We start from the raw sequence: 17033 nt of genomic DNA on the forward strand, positions 1-17033 counted from the left end.
GAATATTATTCGGCTTTAAAAAGGAATGAAATTTTGATATATGATACAATATGGATAGACCTCGAAAACATTATGATTACTGAAGTAAGCCAGACACAGAAGACAAATGTATGAGGTACCTAGATAACCAAATTCATGGAGACAGAGAGTAGAATACCAGGGGCTGGGAGGAGATGGAAAGGAGGAGTTATTGTTTGATGGGTACACAGTTTTTGTTGAGGGTGATGGAAGAGTTTTGGATATAGATAGTGGTGATGGTTACCCAACTTTGTGAATGCATTTAATGCCACTGCACTGTATACTTATTAATGGTAAAAATTATAAGTATTTTATATATTTTACCACAGTAAAAAAATAATGGCTAAGCACTATTCAAAGTGCTTTACGGGTTTTAGTTCATTTAGTGAATCATGCGGCTGGTGAGTCAAAGGAAAGAGAATAGGTGTTACTTCCACTTCTCCTTTGGCTGCTGATCTTGAGCCTAGAATCTCTTACATAAGTACCATTTATTGGTTACAGGATGTATCTATGTTAATGATTTGTTAGAATGTGAATTGTCATCTGTTTGAACTCCTGAATATTTCACCTGTGAGATCCAGTTGAGGTTTACTCTGTAGGAGAAAAAGGAGTTTTCTGTGTAGGACAAAGCACTGAGTGTTATGATGCAAACGAACCCATATATGTATAGTGTCCTCATCTCCCCCCGCCACCGCCCCCATTCCCAGTATAGTTCTGGGAATGACTTGAAATATTGTTGATCTAGAGCAGTGGTTCTCAGTGTGTAGTCTCCAGACCAGCAACATGGGCATGTCCTCGGAGCTTGTTAAAAGTGCACGTATTCAAGTGCATCCCAGATCTACTGAATCAGAATCTCTAGGGGTGAGGTCCAACAATATGCATTTTAACAAGTCTCCAAATGCACATTCAAGTTTGAGAACTAGTAGTCCGGAGAATAACTAGGGTGCTGTTGTGCTTGTCGGGAAACGATCCAGAAGTGAGTTTAGACACTTAGGCTCACTTCAGAAAGGGAAGGCCTGGATTTACTGATTGGCTCTGGAACTCTGGGTGTTAGAGCTAGTCTGAACTGGATGAAACCTGCAGGAATCATCTGATTCTGTACTAGAACTGTGCTGTTCCAAGGGAGAGGAACAGTAAGGCAAGGTTCTCAAAGACCAGCATTTACCGTGATTCCTCTGATCCAAAGAAAGAGCAGAGGGCTTCCCTGGTGGTGCAGTGGTTAAGAATCCGCCTGCCAATGTAGGGGACACGGGTGTGAGCCCTGGTCCGGGAAAATCCCACATGCTGTGGAGCAACTAAGCCCGTGCACCACAACTACTGAGCCTGCACTCTAGAGCCTGCGAGTCACAACTACTGAGCTCACGCGCCACAACTACTGAAGCCCGCATGCCTAGAGCCCGTGCTCCGCAACAAGAGAAGCTGCCTCAATGAGAAGCCCGTGCACCGCAATGAAGAGTAGCCCCCACTCACTGCAACTAGAGAAAGCCTGTGCGCAGCAACGAAGACCCAACACAGCCAAAAATAAATAGAATAAATAAGTAAATAAATAAATAAAAACAAAGAGCAGAGCCCTTATCTACTTGAGAAATAGAAATGGAACCAGGATGTCTGCAAAACAAGGCACTGAGACACTTGATGTCCACTGCAGATGGCATTACCTAGAGAGATGCTTGGCTTCCAAGGGAGTATTGAATGAAAGAAGACACAGGCTGTTCTGACTCAGCCAAGAAAACCTGCCAGCTTTGACAAGGCCAGTCCATAGGAAAGCTCGTGTTACTCCAATGTCATTTGCTCTTAGAATCTGGACCTAGGAGTTACCAGATTTTACTGTCTGAGTCCTGCCTGGGAGCTGAGCCCAGTTCTGTTCAGAGTTGAAAATGGGGCACGGCAGTGAGGACAGCCAGATTGTAGGCAGCTTTTCCAGGCTTCATTCTTTGTAGGTTTGCAAATGGCCTCTGAGGTACAGTAAGCTGATCTACTTGTACTATTTTATGAGCATGAATAGGTTTGTCCTTTAGTTTATCTGAGAGGCCTCCTTGGATTTGGAAGTATTGATGCAGTGAGTTTGAGATGGCTGAGGTCTGAAATGACTGACGTTGCCTAATTACAATCTCCCAGCCACCTGTATGCCTTTGAGGGAGTAATGAAGCTCTAGGTCATGGTCCCAGTTTCCTGAATGTGTGGCACTCAGGATTCGGTCACCTGAGGCATAAGTTGGGCTTGGCCTCAGGAAGAAAACAGGAGGGCCAGTTAAATTTGGGGTCAATTAGCAACAGCAGGTCTAATCTGCAGGCCAGGGCCAGATTAGCCTCAGGTCTGACGTGCTGAATCCTAAAGTGTTGGACTAGAAGTCCTCAAGTCACTCCTGTTGGATCCGTTTGACATTGGCAAAATTGAGCTTGATGTGTGGGAGAGGGAGAGGAGAGGGGGAGGGAGGGAAAGAGGGAGATGAAGATGGAGGGGAGGAGGTATGGGGGGTGGTGTGTTATTTATTAGGGAGCGAAGCAGGTGAGAGATAGCTTCATTGTGTGGAGTGGGAGGGAATATAGAACCAGGAAAGAAGGAACTAGCTACCATGTTTTCAAAGCATCTCACCATTCTCATCTTTTCCTGGACTGATTCTGATTTGCCAGTGACCTTCTTAAAGTTTAGCATCAGAACGGAAGACAGTATTACAAATGAAGTCTGATAGGCCCCTTGTTTTGGGCACCATGCTTCTTTAATGTGCTCCAAATTCAAAATAATTTTTGGCAGTTTTAGCAAACTGTTGACGCATAGATTCAAGTCAGCTAAGATTTCTAAGTCTTTTCTTTTCTTTTCTTTCTTTTTTTTTTTTTTTGCGGTACGCGGGCCTCTCACTGTTGTGGCCTCTCCCGTTGCGGAGCACAGGCTCCGGATGCGCAGGCTCAGCGGCCATGGCTCACGGGCCCAGCCCCTCCACGGCATGTGGGATCTTCCCGGACCGGGGCACGAACCTGTGTCCCCTGCATCGGCAGGCGGACTCTCAACCACTGCACCACCAGGGAAGCCCCCTAAGTCTTTTCTTATGTGCTTCTGTTAAATTTCATCTGGTGCCTCTAAAATTAATTTTCTTGCACTTATTCTTAAATATCATTTTGTTAGATTTAATGTTCATTACCATTTGTTGAGCTTTATGAGCCAAAAACTTTACAAATATTACATTTTCTCCCCTCTTACACCAATTCTGTGGCGTTATTACTCCCATTTTAAAGGTGTAGAAATTAAGGCCCAAAGAAGTAACTTGCTTGCATTCTAAACAATAAGTGGTAGAACCTGGTATTCAAACCCTTATCTGTCTGACTCCAAAGCCTCACCTTTGAGTACCATTCTAGCCCATTGTTCTGTCCTGTTTTGATCTTTTAGATCTGTCTTCTCTTTTACAATATATTTGTTCTCTTAGTTTATCTCTCCTCTTACATCGTCATCGTGACCCAGTACCCTTATCTAAGTCATTTATAGCAATGGGACCAGGCCAGGGATGGATGCAGAGCAAATCAAGGGAAAGAGTGTGAGCTTCAGACTTGGTTTTGGAATCTTAGTTGTATCATCACGAGTAGTGTGAGTTGGCAAGGTCCTTAACTTGTCTCGGCCTCCATTTCCTCATATATAAAATGTCTTAATACCTGCTGTTGGAAAGATTGAATAAAACATGGATGCAAAGTGCTTGACTCATGGCCTGGCAAGCATACTGTAGGCTCTCAATAAACATTAGTCTATTTGTCTCCCTCCTTTCAGGGAATTCCTTTAAAATCTTTTTTTTTTTTTTAAATATTCTTTGGGTACGTTTGTTTATTGTTTCCCGCAGGGTATCGTCTGCCCCACTGTGGCAGCACACTTGGCCATAGAAAGGAGTGGTTAAGAACTGTACCATAAATTTCTCTGGGATTATGAGTAAGTAGCTTAATCTCTTTCTGCCTTAGTTTCATCATATATAAAATGTACGTAATACTAGTACCTACCATAAAGAATTGTTATGAGGATTAAATAACAATATATGTGAAATCCTTGGAACAGTGCCTGGCAGATAGTGCTGTTTAATCTTTGCTACTGTGAATATCTGCAAATTACAGATAATAATGCCTACTTTGTAGGGTTATTATGAGAATTAAATGAGGTAAGTAGTCAACTGCTTGACATTTTGACTGGCAAATATACATAAATTAATAGAAGGAAATCTTATTGTCCACAAAGATGCCATGAAATGCTCATCAAATGCCTTGCTGAAAGTAGGTCTGTTCTGTGTTTCAGTGATTTTCAAACTTTAATATGCACAAGAATCATCTGGGATCTTGTTAACATGCAGATTCTGATTAAACAGGTTTGTGATGGGGCCTGTGGTCTGCATTTCTGACTTCCTAGGTTGATGCCACTGCTACTGTAAAGTAAGACTGCTGAAGTAAGACTTCGCTTTGAGTAGCACTGCTGTATAGTACATTCCTTTACTTTTCAGTCTAATGTATCCTTTCTTGAAAGACTTGTTTTCAGTAAATCACTTCTGGTGATCAGTATTCCCCTTCCTAAAAGCTCAAAGCCCATTTTTTTGTTTGTTTGTTTGGTTTTGGGTTTTTTTGGCCGCGCCACTCAGTTTGTGGGACCTTAGTTCCCCGACCAGGGATCGAACCTGGGCCCCAGCAGTGAAAGCACTGAGCCCTAACCACTGGATTGCCAGGGAATTCGCTCAAACTCACCTTTTAAAAAAAAGAATCTATTGGCCAGGGCTAGGTGTATATGTATGTGAAAGAAAGATCAGTTGTGCAGTTTGCCAAGAATTGATGTCAAAATTGTCAGGGACTGGGAACTTTTGTAGCTCTCAGTAGATGCCCCCTCTTGAAGTTAGGACTATGTTTGCTCATCCTCAGGCTTTGACACCTTTCTTGTCTTTTAAGTTCTATAGCAAATGTTCATCAGGCTCCCATGGAGTTCCCAGGATTGTTAGGTTTTGTAGGTCTGGAGGCTTGAACTGATTTGGAATAATTAGGGGCTCTATTATTTTGAGCTTCAGCTCTTGCTTTCCACAAGGCTTGTTCTTCCCCTCTTCAGGTTGAAGGTTGTATCTTTTTTTGTGTGTGTGGTATGCAGGCCTCTCACTGTTGTGGCCTCTCCCGTTGTGGGGCACAGGCTCCGGACGCGCAGGCCCAGCAGCCATGGCTCAAGGGCCTAGCTGCTCTGCGGCATGTGGGATCTTCCCGGACCGGGGCACGAACCCATGTCCCCTGCATCAGCAGGCGGACTCTCAACCACTGCGCCAGCAGGGAAGCCCGAAGGTTGTACTTTTCGATAGAGAAATGAAAGAAGCAGGAGTTGAACTAGTCAGTTCTCACAAAGCTCTTTTTGTTATCTTTAGTTTACGGGCCTTGGCTCATTCTAGGCTGTGACTTTCCCAGCACTTTTCCTTTAGGTCAGAACCACCACTCTATTATTATTATTATTTTTTTTGCTGTGCCCTCTTCCTTTGTACATGTGTGTATGTGTGGGAGTGCTTTTAACATCTGTACTCCTTGGAGAATGCTGTGCAACCATACTACTGGTTTCTTTAGCTTGTTCTCATTTTAAATTTGAATTGGCAGGAGGGGGGTGGGATGAACTGGGAGATTGGGATTGACATATATACACTAATATGTATAAAATAGAGAACTAATGAGGACCTGCTGTCTAGCACAGGGAACCCTACTCCACTTCGGTGTACAGTAGAAAATGACACAACGTTGTAAAACAACTATACCCCAATTTTAACAAAAGCAATAGGTTATATCATATCCAATTTAAGTGTAAGCCAGATTGCTCCCACCCCCCAAAAAGAAAAAATAAATTTGAATTGGTATAATTCATATTTAATTGCACAATTTATTGTCAGAATCTTGCTTTTGAGGATTTCTTTAAAAAAATACCAACAACTGCCTTCTCTTTTAGAGTTTTAGATTATGAGATTTACTTTTGTGAAATCTACATTTTGAAAGCAATATAAAGCACAATGGATAAAAATGTGAGCTTTCTAGAGTCAGAAAACCTGGATTCTGAGTCAGGTTCCACCAATTTTTTTGTTTGGGGGCCTTGGGCATGTTACCTAACAGTTGGAAATCTTAGTTTCCTCAACTGTCATATGGGGATAATGAGAGTATCCACCTCCTAGGGCCACTGAGAGGACTTGACAATCCCTGTAAAACTAAGTATCTGACTGGTGGTTAGAGCTCAATACCCAATAAATATTTTCTGTTGTTAATAGCTAATTTTGTTAATGGTCTGGTGTTATTTACTGATGTGTAGTAAGGTTCACATAATGCCTTCCCAGATAGCCAGTTATTGGATCCTGTGAAGTAGGCGGGTATTATCCTTTTTTGGATGAGGAAATTATGGTGTGAAAAGTTTTGACTGACTTGAGGGCACATAGCTGTGGCAGAACTAGGTCTTTAATACAGGATTACTGGTGCCACATCTAGGACTTGCTCTCTTTACTGCATCCTTCTGACAGCACTCAGCTGTTGGCTATCAACCTTTTCTCTCTCTTTTTTTTCTTTTTCCTTTTTATTGAAGTATAATTGATATACAATATTATATTATTTTCAGGGGTACAGCACAGTGATTTGACATTTATATACATTACAAAAACTGAGGAACAGCCAGATGGAAGAGATGCATAGGGCAAGGTATGTGGGAAGAGGTGCAGAACTTCCATGTCCTCTCCGGGCACTCTCCCCAAATCTCTGTGTGTTCACCAACCCAGAAGCTCCTTGGTTATCACACTTTCAAAGATTACATGGTTACTTTCCCTTTGAGACCCTTTCAGTTTTTCAACTAGTTTATGTTCTTGGTCTGGATTAAGCCCAGTATAGTAGTTCCCCCATCCTTTAATTTTTTTAGATTTATTATTTATTTATTTATTTATTTACTTATTTAATTTATTTTTGACTGCATCAGGTCTTAGTTGGGGCATGCAGGATCTTCGTTGAGGCATGCAGGATTTTTCGTTGTGGTGCGTGGGCTTCTCTCTAGTTGTGGCGTGCAGGTTTTCTCTTCTCTAAGTTGTGGTGTGCAAGCTCCAGGGCATGTGGGCTCTGTAGTTGCGGCGCGGGTTCCAGAGCGCATGGGCTCTGTAGTTTGCGGCATGTGGGCTCTAGTTGAGGTGTGCGAGCTCAGTAGTTGTGGTGCGCAGGCTTTAGTTGCCCTGCGGCATGTGGGATCTTAGTTCCCTGACCAGGGATCGAACCTGCATCCCCCGCATTGTAAGATGGATTCTTTACCACTGGACCACCAGGGAAGTCCCCCCTCATCCTTTTAGAATGAAACTGTCAGCAAGACTTTATCAGATTTTCAATCCCTACCCAATTTTAAGATAAATTTGATATCCAACTAATGATGAGGTACCTGAAGTTTCCTATCTCTAACATCATCATTACCAGTCCAATTTGGGGATCTGAACCAAGAAACTAATCTATATTCTCCATTATTGAGCAGGCTGAAGTGTACTCCAGCAGCTGTATCATGTCCATTACTCTCTTTTATCCTCATTCAGAAATTCTTTAGTGTGGTTTATGGATTTCTACTGGGAATATCATTTTGAGACACACTGCCATCCCACTTCCCCCTTTAAGATTTGAATGAGATTTGCCCATCATTGGCATACTGCATTCACAAATTCATTAAACTCAGATTTTCGTGAATAGGGACCATGTCTTATTTATTTCATAAAATTCATAAACTTTAACTGATTTTGGATATCTCTATTATAGATCTTTTTTTAAAAAATAATAAACTTCCTTTATTCCTTTGCCTTTTCTCTTTCCTTCAGTCCTTTTTATTTTATCTTACTTATTTATTTTTTGGCTGCGCTGTGTGGCTTGCAGGATCTTAGTTCCCCAACCAGGGATCGAACCCGTGTGTGCCCACCTGCAATGGAAGTGCAGAGACCTAACCACTGGACCACCAGGGAATTCCCTAGATGTCTTCAGTTAAGATATTGGCAACTTAATTTTCAGATATTTTCTTTTGTGGCTTAATAGTTACCTCTCCCATTGCTTTTCTTATGTTGTTCCCGATGTTCTTTCCCAGTTTTATCCGGGAATTTTTCTCTCTTTATTTTCAGTTTTAAGCTCTCATAATCAGATTGGCAAGTATTCAGACAAACATGTTCTTCCTACTCCCTGTCAACAACACTTTTTTAGCAGGCTGAGAGCCCATCATCATTCATGTATTTACTCAGCAGAATGGCACCATATGCTATGCTTGGTGCTGAGTATGCGTTTGTGAGCATGGAAGACTTGGCCCTTGCACCTCCCTAAACTTATAGACTAATGGGAACAGGTAGACAGTAACATAAGCTTTTATAACACTGTGTGCCTGGGTGGAAGACAGTAAAAACTTCCAGATGAAGAAGTGGGATTTAGACTGACATCTAAAGGGTGAATAGGAGTAAGCCAGGGTTGGGAGGAAGGGAAGGAGAAGAATGTTCCAGCAGGATCTGGAAGGTCAACTCCAATTTATTGACAGTCATAAACATTCCTCCTTTCTTTCTGAAGTCTCAGCCATCAATTGGAAGAAGAGAGAAAAATTGTTACTAAAGGCCTCCCCTACCCCAGGTTCTCCAAATCCTTTAGATTTTTTTTTCCCTAGAAAGACTTTTCAGGGTTCTTCTGGTTGTGTGGTTCACCCCCTTATTAACCAGCTGGAATGGGTAGCAGCTGGCAAGCTGCCTTTGGGTTCTTCCTTATAGGGAGTGACCAATTAGGCACCCTCCCCCCCACCACTCCCTCCAACCCCTGTCTCCTTCTGGGAAGCTGGATGACTTTGCACTTGCTGATGGTGAGGAGCTTCCTGTTTATTCTCCAGATTTCTGTTTTTTTCTATGTTTCTATTCTGTGTTATATTCTTCTGCCCCTCAACCTCTTGACATGAATTTTCTCCTGTGACAATTTAGAAATGTTTACTTCCTTATTTTCTTGTTGAATTATTTCTTCCATTGTCTCTGGGAGTTCTTCATCCTCTTTGATAACCTTTGTCTGGAGAGTGGTGTTTAAGCCTGAGAATAGAGATGCCAGCTTATGTTTAGTAAATATGCTGTTGGCAAAAAACCTCCAGCAGGAAAGCGAGTGTGGCACAATTCCTGCAATGCCTTGGAGCATCCCCTGTTTAGTGCTAAAGCTCCTAAAAGCAGCTATAATCCTTTACCCCTTTGTAGAGCTCCCTAACTCATTATCTTTGGCCTTGATAGGAAGACTATAGAGTATCAACAAACTCATCATTTGGTGGCATAGTTTAAAGTACCCCGCCACCCCCGCCACGTGGCTTGTGGGATCTTAGTTCCCCGATCAGGGATTGAACCTGGGCCCCAGCAGTGAAAACACTGAGTCCTAACCACTGGACTGCCAGGGAATTCCCTAAAGTACTTTTTTAAACATTATGTTCAGATATCCTTATTATGTATATATTTTAGTTAAAGACTATATAAAATTGATACATTTTATTTTGGGGGTGGATAATATAGTCACATGATTTAAACTTAAAAAGGTACAGAGGAGAATTTGGTAAATATTCTCCTTCTTGCCATGTCTCTCAGCCACCTAGTTCTCTGAGACAACCAACGTTACCAGTTTCTTTTATATCCTTCCAGAGTAATTTTGTGCATAGACAAAGACATGACTTAGTATATATGTCATAATATATATGTCAGATAACATATCTGCTGGTGAGATGAATGATGTGTATCCTGTATTTCTCAAGGCCACTTAGTGAGTGGAAAGACTGGAATTTGAAAAGTTTTGAATTCAAACCTCAAAACCTCAGCTATGCCATTTATTAGTTGAGTGACCTTGGGCAGTTTGCTTAGGCTCTGTATTCTTTGATTTCTTTATGTGGTTAATAATACTCAGTGTGCCAAGGCTGTTGAGTATGATGTATGTACAGTTCCTCCTCTGGTGCATGTTAAAATGCTTCACAAATGGTTGCTACCTTTGCTGTTTCTTGCTGGACCACACTCTTTGGCCTATGTGAACTGGGAGGGGCAAAGTCTTGCTCTAAAAAATGAATGGATTGAATTGCCTTTACTGTAATATGTGATCAGTGCTCTCTACTTATGAAGGGAACCATGAGCCAAGGGAGATAGAAATAGCACTTTGAAAAGAATAGAACATTTTTTGTTCCTCAGGTATTGGAGAACAGCTGTTCCTGGTCTGGGGCCTTCACACTTGGCTGGTGGAGTGCTGATAAGCCCTAGGACTTCACTTCCCCTGGTAGGAAGTTATTAACACTGAGGAGCTTTTCATGTTTAATAGCTCAATTAGCTCCGGCCCTTCAGTATTGCTTGAAGCTTTGGACTCTTATGGGAAGCTTCACTTGGTCAGCCCTATTTTGGGTTTCCTGCTATTCAGCTCCCATTGTGATGTTAATCCTTTAATAGCAGTTAGCTATCATTCTTTTTGGTTCTTGCACAATGCTTGATGTAATAGATGGAAGAGTCTCGAATTTCAGAACCAGTCCCATGTGGTTTCATCAGGAGGATGGTGTTAAGCCTTCCTTCATGGTTATCTGGACTCAGCATTCTTTTAAAAATTATTATTTATGCTTTTTTATTTTTGGCTGCGTTGGGTTTTCCTTGCTGTGCGCGGGCTATTCTCTAGTTGCAGCCAGCAGACGCAACTCTTCCTTGAGGTGCAACTCTTCCTTGAGGGCTTCTCATTGCTGTGGCTTCTCTTGTTGTGGAGCACAGGCTCTAGGTGCGCGGGCTTCAGTAGTTGTGGCACGTGGGCTCAGTAGTTGTGGTTTGTAGGCTCTAGAGCACAGGCTCAGTAGTTGTGGTGCATGGGCCCAGTTGTTCCACAGCACGTGGGATCTTCCCGGACCAGGGATTGAACCCGTGTCCCCTGCATTGGCAGGCAGATTCTTAAACACTGCACCACCAGGGAAGGTCCCTAGTTTGCTCATTTTTAAACAAAATCATAATGGGTGTTGAATTTTATTCAGTGCATTTTCAGCATCTGTTGAGAAGGTTATTATATACGTTTTCTCCTTTAGTATCTGGTAACATAGAAAATTGTGTTGGTAGATGTCCCTAGGTTAAACTGTCTTTTCATTCCTGGGATAAGCCCTCTTTGGTTATGATGTATTTGTCCTCTGTTATACTACTCTTTCTACAACATCAGAGTTATCTGGACCATGAAGGTTTAATAGAATATGGCATAAAAACCATCTGAACCTGTAGGTATTTTTTGTATGTGTGTGTAGGGGATATTTGACAACTCTTGTTTTTTCATTCACATTTCTTTGATGCTCAGTGGTCACTAGTACTTCTAAAAGTGAATCTTAAAAGTTCCTTGGGGGCTTCCCTGGTGGCGCAGTGGTTGAGAGTCCGCCTGCCGATGCAGGGGACACGGCTTCATGCCCCAGTCTGGGAAGATCCCACATGCCGCAGAGCGGCTAGGCCCGTGAGCCATGGCCGCTGAGCCTGTGCGTCCAGAGCCTGTGCTCCGCAACGGGAGAGACCACAACAGTGAGAGGCCCGCGTACCGCAAAAAAAAAAAAAAAACTTCCTTGATTTTTCCTCCTCTGCCCTCTAAATGGTAATGTTCTTTAGAGTTCTGTTGTTCATTATTCATTCATACATATTTATTAGATATTATTAGAGATATTTATTTATGCCAGGCACAGTGCTAGGAACTTATCTCCCTGCTGCTAGATTTTTTCCTTCTGGTCTGACTTCCCCACTGCTGGCAGAGTCATTTTTAGCTGGGAGAGGAAGACTAAATGTATTTCATACCTTCTCTTAAAAATCTCTGTTAAGGGACTTCCCTGGTGGCGCAGTGGTTAAGAATCTGCCTGCCAGTGCAGGGGACATGGGTTTGAGCCCTGGTCTGGGAAGATCCCACATGCTGCGGAGCATCTAAACCTGTGTGCCACAACTGCTGAGCCCATGCACCTAGAGCCTGTGCTCCGCGACAAAGGGATGCCACTGCAATGAGAAGACCCTGTACCGCAACGAAGAGTAGCCCCTGCTCGTTGCAACTAGAGAAAGCCTGCGTGCAGAAAAGAAGACCCAACACAGCCAGAAAAAAAAAAAAAGTCTCTGTTGAGTCCTTCATGTGTATAGGATCATGGGCTTTTCCTGTGTGGCTCAGCCTCCGTGTCAGCTCATCTCCTGCCATTCTCTGTCATATACACTGGACACACTGGCTACACTGTATCCCCCAGTAATCCCTGTTCTTTCATGACTCTGCCTTTACACATTTTGTTTTCTCTAAAGAGAATACTTGTCTCTTCCTGGCAAATTTCTATTCATCCTTCAAGGCACTCTTTTAAAAAGATTTGTCGTTGGCCAGAACATGCTGAGCAGAGTGTGCGGCTGGCTCGCCTCAGCGCTGTGGGGGACACGTATACAGCCGTCCGCAGTCACCCAGAGGTATCTGCACATGTTGGTGTCGTGGCCGTCCATAGACAAGAACGAGAGGATGAGGAAACGTCCCCGCGCCTTCGACCCAGCGCTGCTGGAGTTCCTGGTGTGCCTGCTCTCCAAGAAGCTGCTCAGATATGAAGCATCGACAAATGAATTGATTAACGAAGAGTTAGGAATAGCCTATCCAATTATTGATGGGATTCCTAATATGATACCACAGGCAGCTAGGATGACACATCAAAATAAGAAGCAAGAAGAAATGGAGCAGCATTAGATCATACTTAAAAATAACAACAGGGCTTCCCTGGTGGCGCAGTGGTTGAGAGTCTGCCTGCTAATGCAGGGGACACGGGTTCGAGCCCTGGTCTGGGAAGATCCCACATGCCACGGAGCAACTAGGCCCGTGAGCCACAACTACTGAGCCTGCGCGTCTGGAGCCTGTGCTCCACAAGACAGGCCGCAATAGTGAGAGGCCCGCTCACCGTGATGAAGAGTGGCCGCCGCTTGCCACAACTAGAGAAAGCCCTTGCACAGAAACGAAGACCCAACACAGCAAAAATAAATAAATTAATTAAAAAAAAATAACAACAGACACAACTAAATTTTCTAAATACCATCCACCTTTTAAAAAGTCAGAGTGACAGGTAATAAGTGGAGGAAAAGAACGTTTCTGTCTCTTCCTACGTTGACTGTCCTTATTCCATTGGTCTCTTTAGCAGGGCTGTCATACTCGTCCTCTGTGGAAGAAGACTTCCCACAGGGCTGCACTAGCACAACCAGCCTGTGCTTTTAGTCTGCTCTTGCCGATTACCATACCCGTTTATGTATTCTTCCACCTTTGGACTTGGATGGGTATTAAACTCTTCAGGCATAATTAATACAACCAGAGCCAGGATGGTATATCCTAATGATATGCTGAGTGTCTGTCTCTGAAAGCTCAGCTACATGGAAATACTGGAAACCCACTTAATTTTCAAGAAAGATGCTTTGCCTAGCTTCTGTCAGAGGTTTAGGACTATAGGAGGCTTAAGCCGCAGAGGCTTCTTTATTGTACTTTGGGCCTCCCTTGTTTTTGTTTTGTTTTGTTTTGTTTTGTTTTTTGGTACGCAGGCCTCTCACTGCTGTGGCCTCTCCCGCCGCGGAGCACAGGCTCCGGACGCGCAGGCTCAGTGGCCATGGCTCACGGGCCCAGCCGCTCCGGGGCATGTGGGATCCTCCCAGACCGGGGCACGAACCCGCGTCCCCTGCATCGGCAGGCGGACTCTCAACCACTGCGCCACCAGGGAAGCCCCCTTCCCTTGTTTTTTGAAGGTTCTCATTTATACCTGGGGTATCAGAAGAAACATTTCAACAAAGTGTCTTGTTGGAAGTTAATAGCCCCAGACATCATCTGATGGCTTTATTTCTTATCCCATTCATAATTAAAATTTACTAATTTGAAATTTTATATGTTTATTTTACATTCAAAGTCTGGTAAAGTCACATGTTAAGGATGACTGAAGTAATTCCAGAGGAGCTCTGTTGGAGTAGTTGTAGAGAAATGCATTTGAACTAATGTGGTATAAAACTGTAATAAAATGGAAATTTCATGTATTTGCCAAAAAAAAGACTTTTTTTTTTTTTTTTTTTTTTTTGCGGTATGCGGGCCTCTCACTGTTGTGGCCTCCCCCGTTGCGGAGCACAGGCTCCGGACGCGCAGGCTCAGCGGCCATGGCTCACGGGCCCAGCCGCTCCGCGGCATATGGGATCCTCCCAGACCGGGGCACGAACCCGTATCCCCTGCATCGGCAGGCGGACTCTCAACCACTTGCGCCACCAGGGAGGCCCAAAAAGACTTGTTTTTAATTCTCTTAGAGAGTTTGAATCCCATAGTACTCTGTTCATAGATCTGTCTTAGAACTTATCAAATTATATGATGCTGATCCATTTATACATGTCTCCATGTTTAAATGACTGTAACCTGCTCAGAATGGGTCTTTATCTCTCTAAATTATGTCTCCTCGACAGCTACTGTACTGCTTAGCATAGAGTAGGCCCTCAGCAAATACTTGTGAATGCTTGACTGACTACAGGAGTGGATGCCTGAAAGAGCTCTGCTGTGCTCTTGCCTTGAAGGGGGATACTACTGCTACTAGTCATGGAAGGTTGCCAGAGAGGAAACAAGTCTCTGCACTAAAACAATGTATACTTGAATAGTCCCTCTTTCTTCTTCCCTTCCCCCAAGATGTGTGTGTGTGTGTGTGTGTGGTGGTGGTGGTGGTTGTGGGGACATAAACTTAGAAAAGTATATATCTATTAGTATTTTTCTGTTGACTTTAACTTTTAAATTATTAATATTTAAAAATTTTTATTTATTTATTTTTGGCTGTGTTGGGTCTTCGTTGCTGCGCGTGGGCTTTCTGTAGTTGGGGCGAGCGGGGGCTACTCTTCATTGCGGTGCATGGGCTTCTCATTGCAGTGGCTTCTCCTGTTGTGGAGCACGGGCTCTAGGTGCGCCGGCTTCAGTAGTTGTGGCTCGTGGGCTCTAGAGCGCAGGCTTAGTAGTTGTGGCGCGTTGGCTTAGGTGCTCTGAGACATGTGGGATCTTTCCAGATCAGGGCTTGAACCTGTGTCCCCTGCATTGGCAGGAGGATTCTTAACTACTGCGCCACCAGGGAAGTCCACTTTTAAATGATTAAAACATGAAAATAGCTGTAGGGTGATGGGATTTTGATTGACCTTTTCCTTTTTCTTTTTTAATTAAACAAACATTTTAAAATATAGTAATAAGTCAGTAAGGGAACTGAACCAGATTCAGGATTGAAATAACGCAGTCTTTTTTTAAAAACATTTATTTATTTATTTATTTATTTATTTATTTGGCTGCGTCAGGTCTTAGTTGCAGCACGTGGGATCTTCATTGCGGCATACAGGATGTTTCGTTGTGGCATGTGGGCTTCTCTCTAGTTGTGGCACGTGGGCTTAGTACTTGCAGTGTGTTGGATTAGTTGCCCCAAGGCATGTGGGATCTTAGTTCCCCAACCAGGGATCGAACCCACATCCCCTGTATGGGAAGGCGGATTCTTAATCACTGGACCACCAGGGAAGTCCCGAAATAATGCAGTCTTCCATGAAGATACCAAAGCCATATTTTTCACCTCAACCTCCAACATTTCACATAGGTTAAGGATGTCCCTCAAGCATCTCTAAGCCCTCCGTCCCCCAGCTTCTAACTCATGGCGTTCTGCATGGCGCCCTGTGCAGGACCACCAATGCTTATACACAGTGGACCACCTTAGACTCTTAGGAGGCCTGACCCGGCCTGCAGAGACTGACGGCAGCCCACCCTCAGCCATTCAGTCCTAGAGGCACCTGCTGGCTGACCTCTTCCTTTTTTTTTTTTTTACCGATTTTCTTAAATTATTTCATAACATGATAAAATCAGAAGTTTTTCTTAAAACTTTTTCCTTCTAAGATGCAGTAAAACCCAATTTAAGAAAGCACTGGGGACTTCCCTGGTGGCGCAGTGGTTAAGAATCCACCTGCCAATGCAGGGGACGTGAGTTCGAGCCCCGGTCCGGAAAGATCCCACATGTCGCAGAGCAACTAAGTCTGTGTGTCATGACTACTGAGCCTGCGCTCTAGAGCCTGCAAGCCACAACTGCTGAAGCCCACACGCCTAGAGCCTGTGCGCCATGACTACTGAGCCTGTGCTCTAGAGCCTGCAAGCCACAACTACTGAAACCCACATGCCTAGAGCCCGTGCTCTGCAACAAGAGAAGCCACCGCAATGAGAAGCCTGCACACCTCAACGAAGAGTAGCCCCTGCTCGCTGCAACTAGAGAAAGTCCACACGCAGCAACGAAGACCCAACACGGCCATAAATAAATAAATTAATTAATTAAAAAAAAAAAAAAGAAAGCACTGGCTCTTACATGTAAGGCTGACGTATGTTGGGTTCTATTATAAATGAAACATTAATTCAACGTTCCTATGAGCAGGGTACTCATCACTTTTAACAGATAAGGAAACAGCACAGAGCTAGTAAGTTGTAGAGCTGAGATCGAGCAGAGTGGTTACTCCAGCAGTTAGAAGTGCTGAATTTAATATTCCTCCACCTCTAGCTTCATTTAAAGTTTGGGTGCCCAAACAGCACCACTGTTATAGTGATTTGAATTAGTAGCAGAGTTACTAAGGTTACTAAGTTACTAAGGTTTAAGGGTGGCAGTCTTGGGGGAGAATACTTTGCTAGGGACTCAGTACTTCAAAATTGATTTGTCAAATTTACTCCCAAACCTTACCCTCCCCTTTTTTCTGACTACAAAGGTAACGCATGTTTATTGTAAGGAAAGACTGGGGAAATACAGGAAAATACAGGAAAACACCAAGATTTCAGAGTGTTCATCTTAACACTTAGTGGTGGTAATAACTACTGCAAACATTTTCATATTTTTATGTATTCAGACTTGAAGAAATGAAAATGAGATTCTATTGTTACCTATTTGTTAATGATCTGTGTTAATGTTTAATGAGCATTTTTTCATCTTAATGTTACATTCTGTGTACTACCACTGTTTCACCAATTTATATTTGAGGTGATTAGTACTGTTTTGTTATTGTTAATTATCCTTATTGA

General features: G+C 43.2%; 1 protein-coding gene and 1 pseudogene across 1 annotated transcript in view; both read left to right on the plus strand.

Annotated features, from left to right (window-relative positions):
* PTPN9 (protein tyrosine phosphatase non-receptor type 9) overlaps nt 1-17033 on the plus strand; it is an 83682-nt gene that overhangs the window by 12603 nt on the left and 54046 nt on the right. The window lies entirely within an intron of this gene.
* Nucleotides 12435-13296, plus strand: LOC132489212 (phosphatidylinositol N-acetylglucosaminyltransferase subunit Y-like; annotated as a pseudogene).

This window comes from Mesoplodon densirostris, chromosome 4 (genome assembly GCF_025265405.1).
Source record: "Mesoplodon densirostris isolate mMesDen1 chromosome 4, mMesDen1 primary haplotype, whole genome shotgun sequence".
NCBI classification, from domain to species: domain Eukaryota; kingdom Metazoa; phylum Chordata; class Mammalia; order Artiodactyla; family Ziphiidae; genus Mesoplodon; species Mesoplodon densirostris.